We start from the raw sequence: 23,264 nt of genomic DNA, 5'->3' as shown, positions 1-23,264 counted from the left end.
CTTTTTTTCAGCTTTTGCCCCGTTGAGAGGCGTTAACCAATTTCTCTCTGGAGATGATATGCGGCTCTCCATGAGCCAACTCTCTTGTCTATCAAGACGCGCCCATTGGATAGAGGTAACTGACTGTATTCGAACGGAACATAAGGTTCCGTAGATAACTGCCTCCCAAATGAGTAAACTTGATCTTACGGCACGGCGGACCTCCTAACTCTTATACTCGTTAGATCCCAATTGGGAACTAACTAACCAAAAAAATGAACAAATCGGGAAAGCGTTTCAGATATGAAATGTTTGGTGTATTTCTTATATAAAGGTATTTTAGTTGACCTTTGTCCGATTAGTACCTTGCGCGTAATGTATATGCATAAATTATGTCAGCATATCCACTTTCGTGTGCAACTGACATTCAAAGTCTCTCTCTGAACTGAACAGGAAAATTAGATCTATTATAACTTTATTAATAATAGTGCGATTTCCACCAAACTCAGTAAGTAATATAATAACCCATATTATTACTTTCATGATTCTAGGATAAAGTTGGTCTTGTAATCAATTATTAAAAATTATAGTATTATGCTATTATTAACTTTATTTGAAAAGAGGGGGAAGGGAAAAGGGGCCTTTCATTTCATACTTCACATAACTATATTTAGTGAAAAAGAACATTTACATCCCCTTTCACATGCATGGAGCCCAGTATATCATAGGTCAGGAAAAAGAAAGGCCACTAAATGCTAAATGGTATCCACACTATCCGAAGGAATGGGTGGAACTTAAGGACACCCTTAAGAAGGCATAGGTTATACCTAATCCAACAACAGCGGAGCCAAGGAGGAGGAGTGCAACATAGATCTACCCGCAAGAGGGAGAAATCCAGGGTAAGGGGCATTTGATTGCCAAAGTTTTTTGTGGAGTAAATGGAATCATCGCCGAGCTCGTTATGACGCAGATATGACCAGGGATTTATCGATGGACTGGACGGCAAAGAATACCGGCTTACCACCGTAGTTGGTAATTTGGTAAATGGAGTAGAACGGTTGGCATATACTGCTAGGGATGCTATACTAGGGGCAAACATATATACTATATCAAAGCCGCAGTGATGGGGCCGGAGGAGTTTCTGAACCTATAGATCGCACGGTTGTGTAGAGTATTCAGAAGTAAAGCAGCCAATAACGGGAAACTCTCACGATCGGTGTAAATGACCGACCCCTGGAGGTAATTGAAAGGATTAAGCAGTCTTCCCGCTCTATCACTTTTTAAGAATCGTTTATTTTCCATTTTGCATATTTCGAAAATGTTCAGAACAACAAGTACTGTGTTGAAATTTCATAACGATCCGTAACTAATTTTTAAACTTGTTTTTCCAAAATAATATTTTTGAACGTTATATTCAAAATTTTTCTGAAACTAACCTATCGATTCACTTCAAATGTTATCTACATATTCTAAACATGTGTGGCGACGATGCTAAAATATAAATCATAAAAAATGTCATAAAATGCGTAAAAAAACCAGCCGAATCATTTTGTTTTTTCTTCCTGCATAACAAAAAAAAATTTATTAAGATAGGGGCGATATCCAGTTGTTTACTGATCATAAATCTTTTTGATTTGGTTTTAAAGCATTTTCTTTATAACATTGTCATTAATTATTGACATTGTAAAATTAACATAAAGAAAAGAAAAATGTTGTATTCCGAGAGTGTATCAATGTAACTAAAAATGATTGTGTATTCAGGGAGAAACCGAGAAGTGCTATTCCGGAAAACACATCGAGTGGGAATTTTACCGAGATACCCGAAGTAATTGCGAAGGGAAAGGAGACCCAAGGGGCCGAACCGAACAGTGTTCCTAAGGAAGAGAAGCTAGATGAGCTTTGCCTGAATTTTATAGCGCTCAAGGCAGACAGCAATACGCAGCCAAACGCAATATCGACGGGGCAAAATGATACCTTGCCTTTGGAGAGCCAGCACCAAGATCATAATCATCAACGGCGCAACAACCAGCATCCAGTCTCGGCCTGTCTTAATAAAGAACTCCAAACACCCCGGTTTTTCGCCGAAGTCTACCAATTCGATAACCCTAAAAACTGTCCGTTCTGATCTACGCTATCGCTCCATCTCAGGCAGGGTCTGCCTAGTCTTCTTTTCCTACCTTAAATATTGCCCTTATAGACTTTCCGGGCTGAATCATCCCTATCCATACGGATTAGCTGATCCGTCCACCGAAACTGGTTGAGTCGGATTTTATCCACAACCAGACGGTCTTTGTATCGCTTATAGATTTCGTCGTTATGTAAGCTAAGGAATCGTCCGTCCTCATGTAAGGGGCCAAAAATTCCTCAGATATCCGAAGAACATACAAATGGCAAGATAATTCTCCTGTACAGTAAGAGCTGTGACCCTATGGTGAGAGGTTTCGAGCGAAACCGTTTTTGTAAGCTGCTCTTTGGCTGCCAACAACCTTGCGCCGCTTTCGTCGTCGTAGCTGTTATCGGTTGTGATCTTCGATCTTAAATGGGAGACATTTTCAACAGTCTTAAAATTTTTGGTCTCCTATCTTTATTCTTCCCGTTTGACCACAGTGATTTGATATTGTTGGTTCTTCGTCTTGCCTTCATTAATGTGCAGCCCGAGATCTCGCGTCGCCTAATCGATCTAGATGAAGGTAGATTGTAAACCTCGGGTTTTTCTTGCCATAATGTCAATGTCGTCAGCGCACGTCGGTAGTTGGGTAGACTTGAAGAACATCATACCGCTCGCATTTACATCGGCATTGCGAATCACTTTCTCCAGGGTCAGGGTAGATCGTTGTTGATGTTGAGTGGTCTCGACAGTGATCTTGCTGCTGTTATCTGGTCTTGCAAGTTGGCCAGGGTCAGTCAGCCTAGTAAGATTTATCAATTTCGGCGGGATATCGAATTCTCTCATGGCCGTGTACAGTTTTACTCTGCCTACGCTATCATAGGCGGCCTTCAAGTCATTTTCCAAAGGTTTTTCCATCGGTTGCCGCAAAGAGAAAATCTGATCTGTTGCTGATTTTCTTGGAGTGAAGCCTCTTTGGCATGAACCAATGATGTTCTAGGCATATGGGAATATCTGGTCGAATGCGACAGCGCCGGCCTAATGCACCACGCGCAAGCTTTACCAACAAGTCAGCAGGATAAGGCCAGCAGCACACCACGATGTTCACCCTGGATTTGATTTCCGACAGAATGAGCATATTGGAGCGATGGGCGGAGTACTTTCATAGTATGACCAGAGCATCGGCGAGTTGGAGGTTCCGCCAACTTAAGATGATGGCAAATACTGCCACCACCAAGTATAGAAGAAACAGTCTGTGCAATTCATCGGCTTAAAAATCATAAGCCGCCAGGAGCAGATGGAATTACAGCCGAATTGGTAAAATATGGAGGCGACCAATTTTACCAAGTGGTTCATCAACTTATGCTCAAGCTGTGCGACAGCCAATAATACCTGACGACTAGCAAGGAGGCATTATCTGTCTCATATATAATAAGGGAGATATCACACAGTGCACAATTATAGAGGTATCATATTGTTGAGTACCATCTATAAGATATTATCCGCTATCTTGCTAAGCAGGATAGCCCCATACGCCCAGAACATCATTGGCCCATACCAAAGTGGCTCCGCTCCAGACAAATCAGCAACAGATCAGATTTTCTCTCTGCAGCAAGCGATGGGAAAACTGTTAGAATATGGACATCAGTTGCACCATCCCTTCATCGACTTGAAAGCCGCCTATGATAGCATAGCCAGGGTAAAACTGTACACGGCCATGAGAGAATTCGGTATTCCGACGACAATTGATAAAACTGACTAGGCTGACCCTGACCAATGTGCGAGGTCAGATAAAAGCAGCAGGATCACTCTCAAGACCATTCGACATCAACAGCGGTCTACGACAAGGGGATGCCCAATCATGTGTCCTCTTTGGCCTGGCCCTCGACAAGGTAATCCGTGATGCTGAGGTAAATGCAAGAGGTACGATCCTCTTCAAGTCTACCCAACTACTGGCCTATGTTGACGATATCGACAACATGGGAGAATGACCCGAGGCGTACAAACGATCGAGCAGGCGGCGCAAGATCTTGGGCTGCACATTAGTGAAGGCAAAGCATATGGCGGCAATGTCATCACCACAAACCAGCCAACCAACAACATCAAATCACACTGGGCAAATGGGAAGGATAAAGATGGGAGACTACAACTTTGAGACCGTTATAATTTCTCCTATCTAGGGTCGAAAATCACAATCGGTAACACCAACGATGGTGATTGTTGGCAGCCAACAGGGCCTATTTCAGCTTACAAAAACTATTCCGCTCGAAACGTCTCACCATAGGGTCAAAGCTCTTACTGTACAAGACAATTATCTTGCCAGTCCTCATGTATTCCTCAGAAACTTGGGTGTTTTAGCAAGAAAAATTGCGAACGTTCGATAGAAGAATCCTCCGAAGAATGTTTGACCCCCTACATGAGGATGGTAGAAAAAGAAGACGAGGCAGACCCTGCCTGAGATGGAGCAATGGCGTAGGTCAGGACGCTAGACAGCTTTCAGAAATATCTAATTGGAGGACCTCGGGCCAAAACCAGGATGTCTGGGGTTCCTTATTAAAGCACGCCTTGACCGGATACCGGTTGTTGACCCGTTAATGATGATGATGACATATTATACATTATGGTACCTGCATTTTGGGTTCAAGCTCCTTTATCTTGCCTCTGATGCAAAAACTTTAACAAGTCCCCGAAAGTACTAATTGAGCCCTTCCATTTGATAGCGCAATAATCGAATTGGATCAGAGCCTTGAAGAGTGATAGAACACTTCATTCAAGACCGTAACGGTACGCTAGACGATGAGAGAACCCTGGCAACGTAGTCAGCATTGCGCTCGCCTGAGATTATTGCCGCGATCTGACTCAGGTACTCATTCACATGAATCGGTTGGTATCCGACGTCAAACCACGACAGAAATTCCACTGCAACTAGTGCTCTAACCCCCCGCCCCCATTTAAACCCAATACAAAATCTCATAGAGTCACAGACCGGATACTTTCACTAGATTTCCTGACAACCTTCAGAGCAAATTCCGACAGACAGACAGACGAAACCTTAGACAAGATTCATATATGTAATCCTATATAAACATTCAGGGTGGTTACTTTCACAGTATAAATAAGTCTTTAAAGTCTGAATAATTACCGCAGGTTTTATTTTCAACGCTGAAAATAGAAACTCTTTTACCTTCATATCGCCTCCATCTGAATAAAGTTCCAGTTACTATCCCCACCATCGACTACTCCCGCAAGCTCACTTCCCAATATCTGAGCACATATAGTATGTATTTATGTCTGTGCATAAATACTTGTGTGTTTGCCAGTATCAAACAGTTTTATTAATGCCTCCTTAAACTTGATGGCAATGCGCTTTTTCGTTGTATCTCCTCAAACAGGATCCAGTGGAGTCGAAGCCTCCAGGGCATATCCTAAAGAAAACAAAATGAACGAACAATCTTAATCTGACTGGTATCTTCAACAAAGGAGCGAAATATCCTTTCATTTTCATCATCTTCATATACGGTGACGCGTAGAGATACAGATACGGCGAGCCGGATGTCTGAATCCTCTTCAATCCCTCGTCGTTTTAATTAAAAATGTGATTACGTGTTCGTGGTGGGGGTTATTCTCGTATTGTCTTGCGCGTGTATGTAAGCGAAAGTAGTATTTCAGCTTGGTTCCTGCTGTCAAAGCGCCACGTGGAAGGGAACGGAAGAACGTAGGAGATCATAATTAAATTGTATTTACTGTTTAATACAAAGCCTAATTCAATAAGGCGCCTCACGCAGTCAATATCAAAGCTGAACTAATGCAGCTTCTCGGAATGTTATACTCCCGGCTTCCAGTGGAAGAGTTTGTTGGCAAATGGGATTTCCATAGATTTTTACTGCACAAGAGAGTTACGCTGTTGTAGGTTATTCACCTTGAAGGTAAACTAATAATAAGGTTGAGTCTAGATCCCAAATTAGAAACTTTTCCTACTTTTCAAACGCGTCTTATATTTCATCATCCGATGAAGTAACATAACAAAATATGAAAACTGTCACCTCCCTTATGTAATTCAAGTTGGGTTGCTCTGAACGTGGCTGAACAATTTATCCAAACAGTAAAAAAGAATTTGCCGAAATAACAACGAAGAACTCAAACTTTTCCAGAAAAGTTCTATCCTCGGATGAACTATAACAAAAGATTGGAAAGAAAACGCGGGTCACACCATAATAGTGGGATCTCCTCATACAACACTCGCCGAATTGAGGCCATGCAAGGCCATAGTCAGACTGGCCTAAAAGATAAGCTCCTTTCAAACGAAAAAACACCTAACAGTCATGAGTCGACAACTTTCGCAATTTCCGTAAAAGGTTCTTTCCTTCACTTGATCCTTTGCCGGGTCCCCATTCAGCCCCCACGCCAGCTCTCCCCGGGGATGTTTTAATAGTACCAAAGGCGATTATTTTTCTTGTTGCTGTGCTGAAAATTAGATACAAAACACAACACAAAACGACACCGGTGCTGATAGCGATAACAGCCAGCGTCGTCGGATATTTTTGTGTCCAAACAACATTTCCCGTCGGCTCGCTCGTCGTCAACATCTTCATAAAGACATAATCCCTGAAGGACTCGTCCAAGAAGCAGCATATTCAAGTAGTGGGAACTTTGCATGCAGCTTGGTTGCTTGTTTTCTTTTCCTTTATTTCCAGACTAAAAATGGACGAGATATCTTGTGGAAAATTAAGGCCATTTGAATCTTCTTAGAAATGAATATTTTAAGAAAACTAACGGCCGGCCGTGTATTTTCTTGTCGTAATTCATAAGATTAGGGCAGAATCTAATTTGATGAGGGCGGACGTGAGGTTTGAGTAAGGTAATTTTCTCGTGACTTTGCTCCTGTTGTTGTGACGGTGATCCAAATAAGTTGCTCATGCATTCGTAATGTCTACGTGTAAACTATATCAAAATTTTGAATGATACAACATTTCGCCATTACGAATGCCAAGCATGAGATTCCTTTATAAACATTCATCACGGTTTCAAATCCAAACAGAAACTGGAAAATGATGCGAGTTCAGGATCTGAACCTCTGATGGTGGAATTCAAAAGATTGACACCATAACACCATTTTATGGCAAATTCAAACTAATTTATTTTCGTTGTTTAAGGCTACCCAGAGCGGTCTAAATTATATAAATGGTAGCCTGACTAGATCGAGCCTATTGTTGCAAAACATTTTATACGCTGTATTTCACCTCTTTGAATTATGATTAAATTTTTCAACATTGTGAATCGAGAAATTAGAGGAAACGTGGGTGCCAATCAGCAAACAGGGTTACAATACAAGGGCATCTTCCGCTTACAGTATGGGGCCGTATTAGCTAGTGAAAAAGTTCAATTAGTACTTTCTAAAACTGATCCCATATTTGGTCTCCAGTAAAACATCGGGGAGTGAGGGGTCAAAATGTGACCCTCAAAAAGTGGAAAAGTGGGGTGTAACAGGTCTCGTTCTCAGAACCTATCCAACCGAAAAATCTGAAAAAAATCACACTGGTGTATCCAAAGCAAATCTACGTCTCAAAATACATCCCGTACCGATATCTACACAAATAAAGTTAATGATAGTATGATAGTATATTTTAGAAATTTTGCTGGAAACTTCCTTTAGGTTCATGCTAGAACGACAAAGAGGCACAGTCATAAGAGATAACATAAAGCATAACTTTGGGAAGTTTGAAGGAAATCCAACAACTATTAACAAGTTATAGAAGGTGAAATTTCTACATTTTGTGTGAATTTCGTGCGTTCTTTAACGTCATCATAACACATCAACTGGTCAATACCACAACAAAGAGAGCTCACCTGAATGGGGGTCACAGGGAAACATTTCGTTTTAGTTTGTTAATCATTTATATATCAATATCAGTTATTCCAGACAGACATATGTATGTATTTATATGTATATATATGCAAATAAAACCTTGGGGAAGTTCCTAATTCAGATAGATACGTACTTTAGATGTACATATGTATACTTTTATGCACGAAGTAAATCGGAAAAACGTGTACTATCAATTTATATACTTGCATATATAAGTATAATATTCGGTAATAAGCAATGCTTCTTTTTTTTGGATGTGCATTATATCTACGTCTGTAATATGTATAAATAGAATACGAATAGGAAGTATGAAGGAATTTTGGGTTTTTAGCCATATATGAATGGATGTGTGCGTGATGAACACAAAACATTTATATCCGAAGCGCCAGCTTGCGGCATTCCAACTTTTTTTCTTGGGTAACTTGATATGCCCAGCAAAGGTAGAAAATTGTCCTGGGCAAATTAGCAAAATTGCCCTATGGTAAATGACGGCAGAAAGAATCTGTAGGCTGTTTCGCACAAACTCTGAAATTTTGTTGCCTAGGCTACACGTCAAGAAAAAACGATTTTCAACTTTTAACCCCAATAAGGATTCTTTTATTGTCTGTGTACCTTGACCGGTAAAAATCGAATATGTCAATATAAATTAGTAAGTTTTGTGTAATCCACCGCCAAGTGATAAATTCCGATAATTGGAAGTTTTAAATACATCAAATTACTTTACTCTTTTAGAAATTCATTATTAGAGTACAGTAGTGGGGTACATGTGTATATACAATTGCAGTTTTATATAAACATAAGTGATAACACCTTTGGATATAGGGACGCTATGTTGTTGTATTTTTCGTAGACCTACGGAGATCTCTCTACAATTTTGTGATTTACCAGAGATTAATCTAAGGTGCAAGCGACGTAGTATATGTATAAATAAATTACGTATGTTGAATACCGCTTGTTCAATGTACAAATATATCTATCTGAATTAGCCACTACCCCAAAGATTCATTAGGATAAATACATACATATGTCTGTCTGGAGTAATTGATATTGATATATAAATGATTAAAAACACTAAAAGGAAATGTTTCCCTGTGACGTCCTATTCAAGTGAGCTGATGACGTCATACACGTTTTAGAACGCACGAACTTCACACAAAATAGTTGGAATTCCTTCAAACTTCCCGAAGTTATGCTTTATGTTATCCCTTATGTAAGTATCTCTTATACCACTGCTGAATTTTGTACTTCTAACATCAACTTTAGGGGGTTCCCGGCTAAATTTCTGACTTTATTTGGGCAGATATCGGTACAGGATATTTTTTGAGGCCTAGGTTTCGTTTAGATACACCACCGTTGTTTTTCTCAGATTTTTCGGTCAGACAGGTTCTGAGAAAGAGACCTGTTATACTTTTTGGGGTCATGTTTTGAGCCCTCACTCCCCTACGTTTCACCCGATATCAAATAAAGGACCAGTTTCGAAAAGTACTAATTGAGCTTTTTCATTATCCAATATGGCCGCATTCGGTGAAAAAAAAATGCACTCTTCATTCACATGTATGGCGAGCCGTTTTGTTTCGCACAAAACCTTATTAGAATCTAAAATGTATTTGGAGTTCTAGAGTTCAGTTCAGTCTTAGTTTCCGATTTATAACGTAGTAACGTAATCAATTAATTTCCAAAGAATTTAATTTAATTAAAACGAATTTTTTACTCAAACAAGTTTTGTGTTTCACTTTTTGGAGGAAGAATGCAGTCGCAATGAATAAGATTTTGAAAAGGTTTTGCGTTAAGGTCCTGGTATCGCAGACTAAACTTGAGTAACTACTGCTGTCCGGATAGCTGGGTGGTTAGAGCACAAAACTGTCGTACGGAAGGTCGCGGTTTAAATGGCAGTGGGATTTGTATTAGGATTTAACGTCGAATGCCAATCAACTCAGCTGTGAATAGTAATAGGTCCTGAGGCAAATCAGGGTAATAATCTCGGAAGAGCGCGATGCTGGCCACATTCCTACAGGGTACTGTAATCCTGTAGTGTGCCGTTACGGTCTTGAATAAAGTGCTCTAATACACTTCAAGGCCCTGATCCAATATGGATTGTTGTGTCAACGATTATTATTATTATTAACTATAAATTGCGTTAACTCTACTTTACAAAAACGAAGACTTTACTTAAGCTATCACCTTATATTTTGAACAGATATACGTTATAGTACAGACTTTTGCATGTAGCTAAAAGTTTGTTTTAATTGTTCCTAAACATATTATTTTTGGTAATTTTTTAAAATTTTATTTGCAACACAAAACCTTAATAAAATCGGTTCAATGTCTCTCTGTTGTGCCGTTGTGCCGATTCGTAAGAAATTTGGTGAAAAGGTGGGAACTATGTGGTAAGTAACATCTCGAAAATGATGAACCCATTCTCAGAAAATACCCAGCCGAAAGATCTGAAAAAAAGATCAATAAGCCGCCTCTCTACGGTGTCCAGGCCTCAAAATACTCCCATATCTCTCATGCTAAAATTAAGTTAATAATAGTATATTACCATGTTTTTGGAAAATTTACTAGAAATCCACCTTAAGTTAATACTAGGGTTATAAAAGCTTACAGTCATATAGACTATAGTATAAAGTTTGATATCCTCAAGTTTGATTAAAATGTCAACGTTACTGATAAAGTTGGAGTAGCAAAAAATTGTCTTTTCCGTCTGAATTTATTTCAATCCAAAATACGAAATATAAATATCACACTAAAGCGAATAGTTTGGCATGATAAATATATATATACATTTCGGGCTACATACAAATTGGATAGTTCGTACTCAAATATACTAACATAAAAATAAAACCCGTTTATAAAAGCAAGTCCGAAACCAGAAACTCGGCGCTTCAGATATAAAAGGGTTTCATTAATCTTTTATGTAAGAATATTTGAGTATGCCATGGTTCTATTTGTATATGCATAATTCGTAGTGTATATATGCTGAATATACTCGATATTCAATTCAATGTGATATTGACATTTTGTCTCGCGGAAGTTGTAATTTGAAACGAAAGAGGCAACTTAGATCTAACGTAACTTTGTTAATAATAGCAGGATTGACGAGAAATTTTCCAGAATGTCGTTTAATACAATATTAAAGCCTATATAACGAATCTAGAATAAACTTAGGGGGATTTCTAGTAAATTTTTGAAACATAATAATTAATATCTCCTGCGAAAAGTACTCGAGACCTTTCATTTGATACCCCATTCAGGTATACTCGGTAAAAACAAATTTTCCACTGCTCGCTTAAGTTCAACATGTAGCACCGTATGTGTGGGGGTCATAGTTCGATCCTTTCTACGGAATTTCGTGTCAACAGAAGTAACCGTTTCTATGAAAAGTGCGTGTCACGGACAGACAGACCGACATTTCATTTCATTCATTCGAAAATAGGTACATACAAAGCGAAATAATTTATTTTTATGAAAACTGTTGATGGGTTGGTTTCAGTTTCAGCATTCAACAGGGCGAACTAAAAAAAGCAAGTTTGAGTAGCTGTAATGCAACCGTGTTTTTAAAAAAAAAAAAAAATTTCAAAAATTTCATTTTTTCAATGTATGCAATAAATACCTGTTACCTGGAGGGGTTTTTCCTTTAACATATTGACGATATGGATTTTCAAAGTTACTTTATTCAGGCGATCAAATAAAATGAACCTAGGGTGGACGATTTGACTGAAGTTGCGATTCTCCGAGAAAACTACAATCACAAAAGTAAGATACCAATCAACAAAGGATAAGGAGCCTACTTACTTACTAACGGCCTGCGGTAAAGCACATTCACATTTTTGCATTCTCATTTTCTCGTTTTTTGAAAGTGAAATGGTATACGGAAAGTGTTGTGCTTTTATTACAAAACATTTACCACAAAGGCGGACTGCTACCGGCCAAAACCTCTCTCTCTCCCCAAAAAACCAAAAGACGAACAGCCGACAAGGGTTTTTTTTACACGAAACCTGACAAAGCTCCATTAAATCCGCTATTCACTTTCAGTTCGACCTGAAGAGTTCGCATTTAACTGGTAACCGTAACATGGATGGGATGCAGTTAGTTTGTCAGGTTTGATTGTTCAGGCGACCGGTGATCGAATCAAAAATGAATCGGCCAACGGGTCAGACATGTTTGTTTAGGTTGTAAGGGAAGACTTCATGTTTCTTTAAGTTGTGAGCGAGAATTTTATGGGTATCTTTATCATTGCTGAATATTTTTTATAAATGCCCACAAACGAAAATATCTCAAATTCTCGTCTCAGGAACTTCGACATCTAGAGTTGAACTAATCATATTGCGGCTTTCTGGTACGCTTTCAGTTGAAGTGTGGGCCATTGCGGAGTCTTCCGGCGTAATCGGCAGACCTAACCGAACCTAGATCGTGGGCTTTACACACCAGGTTTATTGCTCATTACCACTTTTTCAAGCAACACGTGAAATTTGAAACTACGTCGATGCACTAGGAAATGCGCTCAACGACATTTTAGGTAACTAGAACGTGCAAAATTGATAATGATTTTTACTTTGACTAATAAATTTTTATTTGAGTTAAAACATGTACATATGTATGTTCCTGTGAAATCAACCATCTTTTCAAGGCGAAGGGTGTTGTAACATTTTCAAAAAATCCGCAATATTTATTAGTTTAAAGAGCACTTTAAGCCACCTAGAATAAAGGGAAAAGTTTCGATATATCTTTGAAATTTGAATTTCCGAGCTGCGCCTAAACACACTTGCTCGAAAAGTACCACCTAAAAAGCATTTTTGGATATTTGAATTAATAAACTTCCAGTTTAATATTTTTGTGCATTTTCAGTGTGGGTATTTGCACTCAGAGAAAGTTTGAGCAGTGTGTAACAACAAACAGTTTCGATAACTAGTTTAAGAAAAGCTCTCTATGAGGGAGTTCATATTGATAGACGCACACTTCATTTGTGCCCTACGGGTGTACTCTCAGAGACGCTAATAATAGACCAATAAAATTAACAAGTCGGGAGCTGAAAGTTTGTCGCTTCAGGTATGAAAGGTTCTGTGTACATACTCCCTATGTAAAGATATTTAGTTACACGGCGATTCAATCGACACGTAGTTGGTAAGTCATAGTGTATGAGTTTGTTAGGATACCGCCATTCTAATCAGCTTTGGATCACAGTAAATTCCCACAAAGTAGACAACTATGATCAACTATAACATTGTTCATAATAATATGATTCCCTTCCAACTCCTTCAAGCATTAAAATTGTATGCCTTGTAATATTCTTTACGTTTCTGCGAGTACTCTGAGGACCAAATTCAATATTGGCACAGATTCATTGGCTGGATATTTTCTGAAAATTACCCTTCGCCTCACTTTAAGGTCGTACTTTCTAACTTATCGCCGCCCACCTCCCTACTTTGTAACCGATGTCAAATTTGAGGCATATTTCGTAAAGTACTAATGGGGACCTTTCATACCCCAACTTTGTTAAATTCAGCAGAATATGCACACCAAATTTCGACCCAATAGTACAAATGAAAGCCAAACCGACTGATAGTGAACCGATTGTATTAAGGTTCTGTGTCTACATAAAACCTTAAAAAAACATTGGATTAGCGTTCTTCAGAAAGAGGTGAATTATACTACTAGGAATTATTTACTTATACAAAGGGGAAGAATACTGACCTCTCAGACGAAGTCCCAAAAGGATGAGTTAAACCAAATCAATACAATCGGGTTATATCCGCTGAAATTATACTCGCATCGCAACGCGTAGATATTGCCTTCGTGCCAAAAAAGAGACGGGTTGCTGGACGGATTTGTAGTGACCGCGGCTGCGCGATGGGAGCGGAATCTCATTCGGCTCTTTCTTAATTAATTTGCTTAAATAATGCATTTAATAATGTGCAATTACCCTAATGTTCGCCGCAGATTGCACATTATTGAGTGCATTTGGGCGAATTAATCTTGACAGAGGCGAATGATTTGCCGCATCCGCAGGAGCATGTGCATGTTGCCGCAACATTGACTAGACAGAGTTCAAGGCAATGTAGCGGCAAGTGAAGCGGTGCTGGGCTGAAAGAAGAGTGAAAAAGGAGAAGCTGAACTAGAGGATTGAATTGAAAGGCGATCCTCATCCTGGTTATCAAATATAGCAGCCCATTAATCGAAAAGTCCTCGTTTTTTTTCGACTAATATAGTGTTGGTTTTAGTTTTGACGTTTATTTTGGATGAAGAGAATTTGTCACTTTTAAATGAGGGGAATTTGTCACTTTTAAATCAATGACTTATTCTCATAACAACTGAATTGAAAAGGTGAAAAGTGAATGGAACGGTTGAAGTGAACGGCGCGAACCCTTTGTCTTTTGGGGTTCGAGACGAAAGAACTTTCAGGACTACCTCGAAATAGTGAGGTTTTCATTTTTATTATAGAAAAGAAAAAGAGAACTATATCAAACATTGTAATTTTGTTTCGAAATTCCAAATGTGCCTAATTTCTTTCCACACAGAAGCAGCTACTACGCCGAGCTCGGAGTGTTTACTTGCAACAGTAAGTTTAGAGTTTTGTTTTCTTCAAATTTCTTCTTTTTTCTTTAATGATTTTTAATTTTGATTTAATTTTTGTTTTAATTTTTTTTTCTCTCTCTCTGATTTTTGATTATTTTTTTATATTGGAATTGTTGTTTTTTTTTTGGAATAATTACATTATGATTTCGAATTAAGTTTTGCGTAATTTGAGGACTTCCTCCCTATGCTTTCCTCTTTGATCCTGCAGAACCTGTGAAGGGACATCCTCAAAAGACAAACTGGCCTGAGGATATCAAGGAAGGGTGGGGGCCTCAGGGGACGCGCCTCATTCAAGATCTGAGGCGGAAGAGGCAATAAACGGGACTGTGATCCGTCGTGTATCTTCCCGTCCTTGATCGCGGCACTCGGGTCCGGAGACTTACGGCTCCACGCGCGCGATCGAGCCGTTTTTTTTTATTTTTCAATTTTAGTTCCGTTCTGGTTGTTATTCGATAGGTCGAATTCCCTAATATTGTCTATTTTGGTATCCGGTGCGGACCCACACATCGGAATAGACACGATGATTTTGTAGTAATGAAGCGTGAGGGATCAAAGCGCCCAAAGGACCCCCCCCCCCCCAACTTTCCCGAGCCTGGCTAGCACAGAGGCGTGCAAGAACGTGTCGACCGAGCATTTTGATGGAGCTTCAATCTTTGCGGGCGGACCTTCACGGTCAACTTCGCCAATTTTTTTAGGTGTTTTCATCCTAACCATATCCACTTTAAATTCATTACAGATTGCGGCTCCCATACCAAAGCTACAAATTTCCATTGATTCCTGTCTATGAGGTATGTTGGATTTTGACCGGACAGGATTTCAAATCACAAAGGACGGAAGTGGCGAGTTTTATATCACTGACTGTGCTGGGCTTTGGAATACACATCGTCAACTACATTAATGGATTACCAACATTCAGAGAACTGAGTATATGGCGCAAAAGAGTAAAAATGGAACTTAAGAATCAAGGCATGTATCACCGACACGCTATATGCAATGAAATAACTAATAGTAACGATGAGGATAAGGAAGCGGCGTCGGTTTAATTTAGCAATATGAGTACATAGGAAAGCGAACACAAATAAGTGTGCCACTTATAAATTGGATGCTGAAAATGACAAGCAGAATTTGAATAAATGTACATATACGACAATATTGGCTACGGTCAAAAATGACTTCGACAACATTTAGTTCAAGAAAATTTATACGATTCGAAAAGCTCGAATATGCTGCCAAATTCACTGTAAATAATAAGTGTGTCGTGCCTCTAGATATTCAATATTTACGGAAGTAATAACTCCAAGAATGTTATCTATCCATTCGGGGACGCGAACAAGTGTGTTGCCTTCCACAAAAAGAAGCAACATGTCATAACTTACATCATGTCAACGATTAACACGTCATGTTTCGCACCTTGTTCATACCATGCAGGCTCTGAGACCGTGGGCATTCAGACAAAGTTTTGAACACCAATTCCCAGCCCCAGGTCTGAAAAACCAATCGACAGTCTTTTGATAGCGCAACGCCGTGTAAATTTATTTCACGACTTGGTCGAAACAAAAAGCACACAACATGTTTGCATTTACTTAATGTCCTGTTTTTCGTGGGACTTCCTTCCTTCGTTGCAATCCGGAACACTGAATTTATTGCCGCGTAGCTAGCCGCTTCCATTGCATGGACACAATCCCAAATGTAGCCTCATTTCGCGAAAGCAACAGCAGCAGAAAAGTAAATGCCGCAATGTCCCTTTCCGCACAGGGACAAAATGTCGACGGGATTAACGTCTCTACTCGTATTCAGGTACCTGCGACTATGTAGTTCCGTCCGCTGACACTTTTTGCTCAGCTTCACCTCAAAACCCAGCAAATTGCGAAAAGTTTTCGTCGCCGTTCTATTTACCGAATTGGATAGTTATGAATGTTAATACAAGTTAATACAAGCTTCCCTAGTAGGACTCAGTCAGGACTTCTAGCCGAAGTCAGAGTTTGCACCGAACGATTTCACTATAGATGCCAGGGACATGTAACATCGTAACACGGAAGATTGATTTGTCGATTATTTGTATGCAAATTTACGAGAAATTTATGTAGATTTCAATCCCAACGATCCGGAGCCCCAGAAAGAGGAGATGATAAATGACGGTCTGGTAATCAAGATTCGAAATGGAACCCTGCGCCATTTTCAGTACAATAAGAACAGCGACAAACACACAGGGAAACAGATTTAAAGACAGCCTGGGATTTCCACCTAAGTTTTATCGCGAGTATTGCCAAATTTGACTTATTCAATGGAAATACTGTTGATGATTCTATGACATTTGAAAAGTAATAATCATACGTATTGAACTCCTTAGGGCAGGATAACCTTTCCCACATATTTTTGCTCGTGGCAGCTCTGCAAATCTTAACGGGTGACAATTCTGGGTAAATTTTGTAGCAAGGGAGCTACAGCCAGGCATGCGAGAATATTCCTAGCTCTAACTGATTTTATGCAGGATCAGTGGAATGTATACGCGTCTTTTTCAATGAGACAAACCAAATTTCGTTACGGCATTAAATCACTAGTGATATATGTTTGGGATATACCCCAAACTATCAGAAGTACCTGTCGCTAATAGTCTCGACGATATTACTCACTTTGCTATCGATTTCTAGGTCGATTAGGATCTGAAGCGATAACAACATTTCCCTATTAGTCGTCGATTTTCTACGGTGAAGCTGTCACATACTCATTGATAAAATATACTACTTCGGTCAAGAAGTGTGGCCCAATGTTTTCTTCAAAAGTAACGTCAATTTTTCAAATTGTTTAAGGAAATGAGTTTGAAAGTTTTTATCCTATATTGGAAATTATCTTTAAACGAGGGAGTAATTGAAAATGACAATTGTAAATTGTATTGTAAGAAATCCTTGAAAGAAAAACTTAAATGCCAGCATGCAGGGAATGTACCATTGATATAATTAGCTATGTAATAATCCACTTATTTTTATGTTATTTGTCGGGATCACACCAAACCATTCCTATTGCATTATTATTATTTTATATTCCTTGAAGAATTTCATTCATGCCGAGGTGAATTAAACGAAAAAATACAAAAGTTCGGCAACGCAGCTTTCTGCAATCCGCATAATAAACAGTAAGGAGTCAGGTGCATTGAAGTCGTTAAGAAGCACTCCGAGTTTGTTGTCAACAACCACCTCAAATATTGGCGAAGTAGGAATTGGACGCATTTTCTGCAATATGATTGTTTTTTCCACTTTCTATCATTTAGATTTGGATATGTCTGATGCAAGGACCAAAATGACCATTGGTCCCACCATATAAAACTAAGGTAAGAAACAACGGGAAGTGGAAAACTCACTGTGCTTGGAATCGCGCGCCGCACCCATGTTTCTTATTTACATTTTCCACCACACTCCCTCGACGATGTATAACTTGGTTACGACTGCATTCTATGACGCCAGTAGTTTTGGAAATGAGGTATTTAAATTGAGTATGACCTAACTGAAAACATTCGGACAGAAAAAAAGACGCTGAAAGAGAGTCAAGAAGGCAGAGGTCGACCAAAACTGAACTTTTTTAGCTCCCTGTTTACATAAAGAGGGACTAGTAAAAAGAAGCAACCTAACCAACTGCAGTAAATTGAAGGAAACTCTTTAGAGAAGTGACTAGCATCTAAAAGACAAAAGGGGTATTTTATAAACAATGAGAATAGCTCAAAAGGGTTTACACAGTGTAAAACGGCTGCTCGAAGTGCGAAGATCGGTAAAACTATGAAGGAGGAAAACATTTAAAATTTCGGATTCACTCGGAGGCAACTAGATAAGTGGCATAATACTGACATTGTCAAACGCTTTCAGTTTTGAAAAGCCTTAACTGCGATGAGCAAATGAAATAAATTAACTAAGTTTCCTTAAGCTAGAATTGAGGATATGCTTAGTAACTTCGTTTTCGCCGCAAAAGGACGACGCGCGTGAACCTTCGTGTGAAGAAATACAGAGAGGCAGTATCTCGCATACGATACTGGGTAAAGAAGGTGCTTAACATGAAAACCCCACTTGTTCCCTTCATCAGCGCTAACAAGTCTATTTGCAAGCTTAATAAATATTACTAGCGAATAGAAAAGTCAAATCTTAATTATTTTAGATAATTTAATTGCTAGAAACACCCCGAGATTACATTTTGATTTATGGAGATGTAGCTAGAACACATCTAGGAAGAGAACAGAACACAATATATAATAAAAACATCCCATGTGTCTATGTCAAAGAACAAATCTACACAGAAGCTTCAAGATAGACATCAAGTCATCGTAAGTAAGTAGAGAATATACAAAGTTGTGATAGGATGACCCGGAGGGCGGTCATTTCCGTATTTCCGCTATAATTTTAGTCTAAAAATTATTCAGCCTGACAGAGGAGAGAGAGTTTTGGGCTATTCACTGTTACTATTGCCTGCTTCTAACGATAGCAGGCAATAGTAATTCCGCAGTAATCTTCTACAGAATTGGGAGAAATAAAACTCCGGGCTTAATACTCCCCATTGTGATGCCCGATGTCGGGGTAGAGGAGCCAGTGGTAATTTACTACTGCACTAAAGTTGTCCGACAACACATAAAGATGGAAACAATGGATTGTAACTCTCCAGGTGATAAGAATTCACAAACTTTCAATCCGCCCGCGACTTTGAGAAATCAAGAAGTGGCCGAGGGATTTTGGAGGCCTCATCAGGTTCATGTTCTCCCACACAGAAATTTGCGGTTGGCTGGCTACCACTTGAATGGAAAACCCGCACCCAATGTCCATTGCGCGATCAGTCAGAATGGATAGTACAGCAATTCCCTTAACGAGAGGATCTCGATACCTGACTGCAGGCGGCTTGTCGGTGACACTGTTGCCTAACTCTTCCAAAAAACGGGAGAGGAAGGCTCGGCAGAAGGAAACTTCAGCCACATAGGGAAAGAGACAACAGGCTTGCCTGTCAGAACTTTCTCCTTCGCTTCTACCAGGAGAAACGGAAGAAAAGGAAGCTGGTAATATGAAAGTAACAGGCCTAATTCCGGTATGTGGAAACCGATTCATGCAGCCCGGATATCGTGGACCTGGGGGGATCCCAACCAACGACAACAGAACGTACGTGAGAATAAGTACATGGGCCTTGCTAATTGACCTAACGATCTGCACTTTCAAGTTCCTACAGTTGATAAAATACTGGCGAGTACTGAGTCTAACTATTCCAGAGGAACAGCCTGTAATACAAACACAGAATCATAGGAAAACGGTTTAGATAAAGTTCAATGAATTTTTTGGAAATGGAGCACTTTGAAGAAGCTTATCCTATTTCTCGAGGTCAACGCAGTAAAACAGTTCCATGGTGGAACCAAGAACAGGACAGACTCCAGAACTCACAGCATGAATAACGAGACTCCGAGCATACTGTGAGAAACCGTAAGATGAAGGAGAGACTTACAGACGATGCAGAGTCCTAAATAAGGATGCGTCGGCCAAGTTGGACTCTCTTAGAAAACCGGTAGGTACTTTCACGAACTCCAGAGTTGTGTCTATATAGACTTTCTTGGAAGTACACCACCCAAGAGAACGGATCTCAAAAGTGGAAAGAAAAGAATTGGTGGTTTCTGCCAAGCTTTCAACATGAAGGTGTTGCAACAGGAATCGGGCGAAACCTGCTATACTATCCTTTGAACACTTCAAAATACCTGGCATTGATGGCATCTATGCAGCGTTCCTAAAGGGGGGTATAGAGCACTTATAACAACTTCTGAAAAATATTTTTCAAAGATGTCAGGTCTGGGCTACGTGCTCTCCTCTTGGCAGGAGGTTAATGTAGTCTTCACACCTAACCCTGGGAAAGATGACTATTCAAATCCTATGCACTTCAAACTGAGCTTAACATCACGTTCTTTGAAATATCTGGAGAGACTGATTGAGCCTCACATTCGTGAGAAGGTGCTAAGGTCGCACCCACGAAATAAAAACCACTATGTTTACCAACTTGGAACGTCCTCAGAATCTTTGGTTGCAAAAGGAGTGAACGAAACTCTGAAAGGCGAGTACGCGAGGGGGGTGTTTGTGGACATTGACATTGGCGTTTAACTGTGCGCCCTTCCAAAGGTTCTGTCATGCCGCTAGAAAGCACGGTGTTCATAAAACTTTGTCTAAGCGGATCGAAGCTATGCTAACGCAGAGATTGCTGTGGGATGAAGCGTTGATCGCAACCTAGCAACAGAAGCGACCTGTGCCACAACATGGACTTAAGCCTTAGATAGTAATATAGATATACGTTACTATCATTAAGCCGATGTTCACTTATGCATCGCAGTGTGATGGGTTAAGTTAAAACAAAAGAGTTTTCACTGTAAACTAGCCACACCACAAGGAACTGGATTTGTTTATTCAGAGCACCACAGTGAAAGCAGCTACTAGACTAATTCGATTAGATTTTTGGGGAAACAATGGACGTGGGGGTACAGAGAATTGGACGATGAAGAGAAAACTGGGACGAACCAGATGGATGCGTGTCAAGATATATTGACTTCTTCTACACGAATCTCTACACGGCTCTAAAACAGAACAGGGTTCTGGTGCAGCAGTCTAACGATCGAATAAAAATGAGAAGTGGACTTTTTCCTTGGAACAATATGCAACGGTTTTTCAGGCTGCAATGTGTGCGATCCTAAGGGTGGCGACTTGGATGATTGACTAACGTTTAATGGGCGGGCGCATCGTAATCTGTAGCGGTAGCGAAACTGTATTGCGGACGTTGTGCAGTTCTTCAATCACTTCAAAAACCGTCTAGGAATGTAGAAACCGTTTGAATGGTATTTCTTAAGGTTTTGTGTGAAACAAAACCTTATTAGAATCGAGACGGTGTCTGTCTGTCCGTCTGTCCGTCTGTCCGTCTGTCCGTCTGTCCGTCTGTCCGTCTGTCCGTCTGTCTGTCTGTCTGTCTGTCACAACCGATTTATTCGGAAACGGCTACACCGATTGTCACGAAAATTGGTGAGAGTATGTAATCTGGTGATCTTTTTACATGTAGTAAGTGGCGCCATCTTGCGTTAAGTTTAAGGGGGAGCTCCCTGTACATGTGAATGGAGGGTGCACATTTTTTTTTCACAGAATGTAGCCATGTGGGGTATCAAATGAAAGGTCTCAATTAGTACTTTTCGAATCTGGTTCAATATTTGATATTGGGTGAAACATAGGGGAGTGAGGGTTCAAAATATGACCCACAAAAAGTGTAACAGGTCTCGTTCTCAGAACCTATCCAACCGAAAAATCTAAAAATCACAATGGTGCATCTCTACGAAATCTAGACCTCAAAATATATCCGGTTCCGATATCTGCACAAATAAAGTTAATAATAGTATATTTCCACATTTTAGAAATTTACCCGGTACCCACCCTTATGTTCATCCCAGAAGTACAAAATTTGGCATGCCTGTAACGAAGAATATAATGCACAGTTTGGTCAAGTTTGAAGAAAATCCAATTATTATTAACAAAGTTATAGGGGGTGAAACTTTACAATCTTTTGTGAATTTCGTGGACTCTACAACCTGCATGACGTCATCATCACATGTCAATTCGTCAATACCACAACGAAATCAGTTCTTATGAATTGGGTCGCAGAGAATTATTTTGTTTTATTTTTTTAGTTATTTGTCAGCCAGACATGTGTGTATGTAGGTATATAATATATGCGTGCTAATGAACTTTGCGGGTAGTGCCTAATTCAAATAGATATAAGAAGTAAATCGGAAATATGGGTGCGATCAATTTATATACGTGCATATATGTGTACAGTATTCGGAAATAGGCAGTTTGTTTGTTTAGGGTGAGCGTAATATCTATGGCTGTAATATGTACGTATGTCTCGTAGTTTGGAAAAATATGAAGGATTATGTTGGATTTGTAGCTATATATGTACGTGCGTTGTGCGTTGAAGTTTCTTCCATAAGATGAACACAAAACCTTTATACCCGAAGCACGAGCTTCCGGTATTGCGACTTGTTTAACAATTGCTTTAACAATTTCCCGGGCCAGAACTGGAACCCGCAATTGGAGTGTCGTTAGCATTGGTTAATGGTGCTATCGAAAACTGGGAATAAGTTTCTCATAATGACAAGTGGCAGATCCTTAATGCTTCTAAACACACCAAACTTACCTTTCCAGAAACAAACACACATAGTTCAAAGTTTATCTTGTCGAAAAGCAGGAAGACTTCCAGGAGTATTGTAGATGTTCTAACTGGCCACAATTCATTAGCTGAGCCTTGATTTGGAAGGATAGCCTGCTGTAGTGAACTAGAGTCTCCAAAATAAAGCCAATTATGTGTAGTCTGTAAGTTCTTAAGAAGATGCAGACTTCAGATTGACCCGTAAATTTGAATCATCAAGTTGCAGAAAAAGCGCATATTTTCGAGGTCACTCCTAATTTATTATATAGCGGAACAAATAAACAAGAAGGAATCAAAAAATTGTTAGAATGCTAGGCTTTCGCAGCAGAAAGTCACGGTCCAAATCTCACTGATGGATTCAGGTAGCAATTCACTCAGTTGTGAGTAAGCACCTGAGTCAAATCACATTACCTAGAGCGTAATGTACCATTACGGTTTTGAATGACGTGCACAATTCAAGGAGCAAATTGTTATTATAGGGGGCTAGGATCTTCTTTCAGGAAAAATCCACAAGGCGAATTGCCTGTGTCCTGATTTAAAATT

General features: G+C 39.6%; 1 protein-coding gene across 6 annotated transcripts in view; it reads right to left on the bottom strand.

The window, feature by feature from the left end:
• Positions 1 to 23,264, bottom strand: part of LOC119648666 (acid sphingomyelinase-like phosphodiesterase 3b) — a 594,559-nt gene that overhangs the window by 28,593 nt on the left and 542,702 nt on the right. The gene's annotated exons all lie outside the window — the stretch shown is intronic.

The sequence above is a fragment of the Hermetia illucens genome, chromosome 2 (genome assembly GCF_905115235.1).
Source record: "Hermetia illucens chromosome 2, iHerIll2.2.curated.20191125, whole genome shotgun sequence".
Lineage (NCBI taxonomy): Eukaryota > Metazoa > Arthropoda > Insecta > Diptera > Stratiomyidae > Hermetia > Hermetia illucens.
The sequence above is the reverse complement of the archived record's forward strand: the minus strand, read 5'-3'. Positions and strand labels throughout refer to the sequence as shown.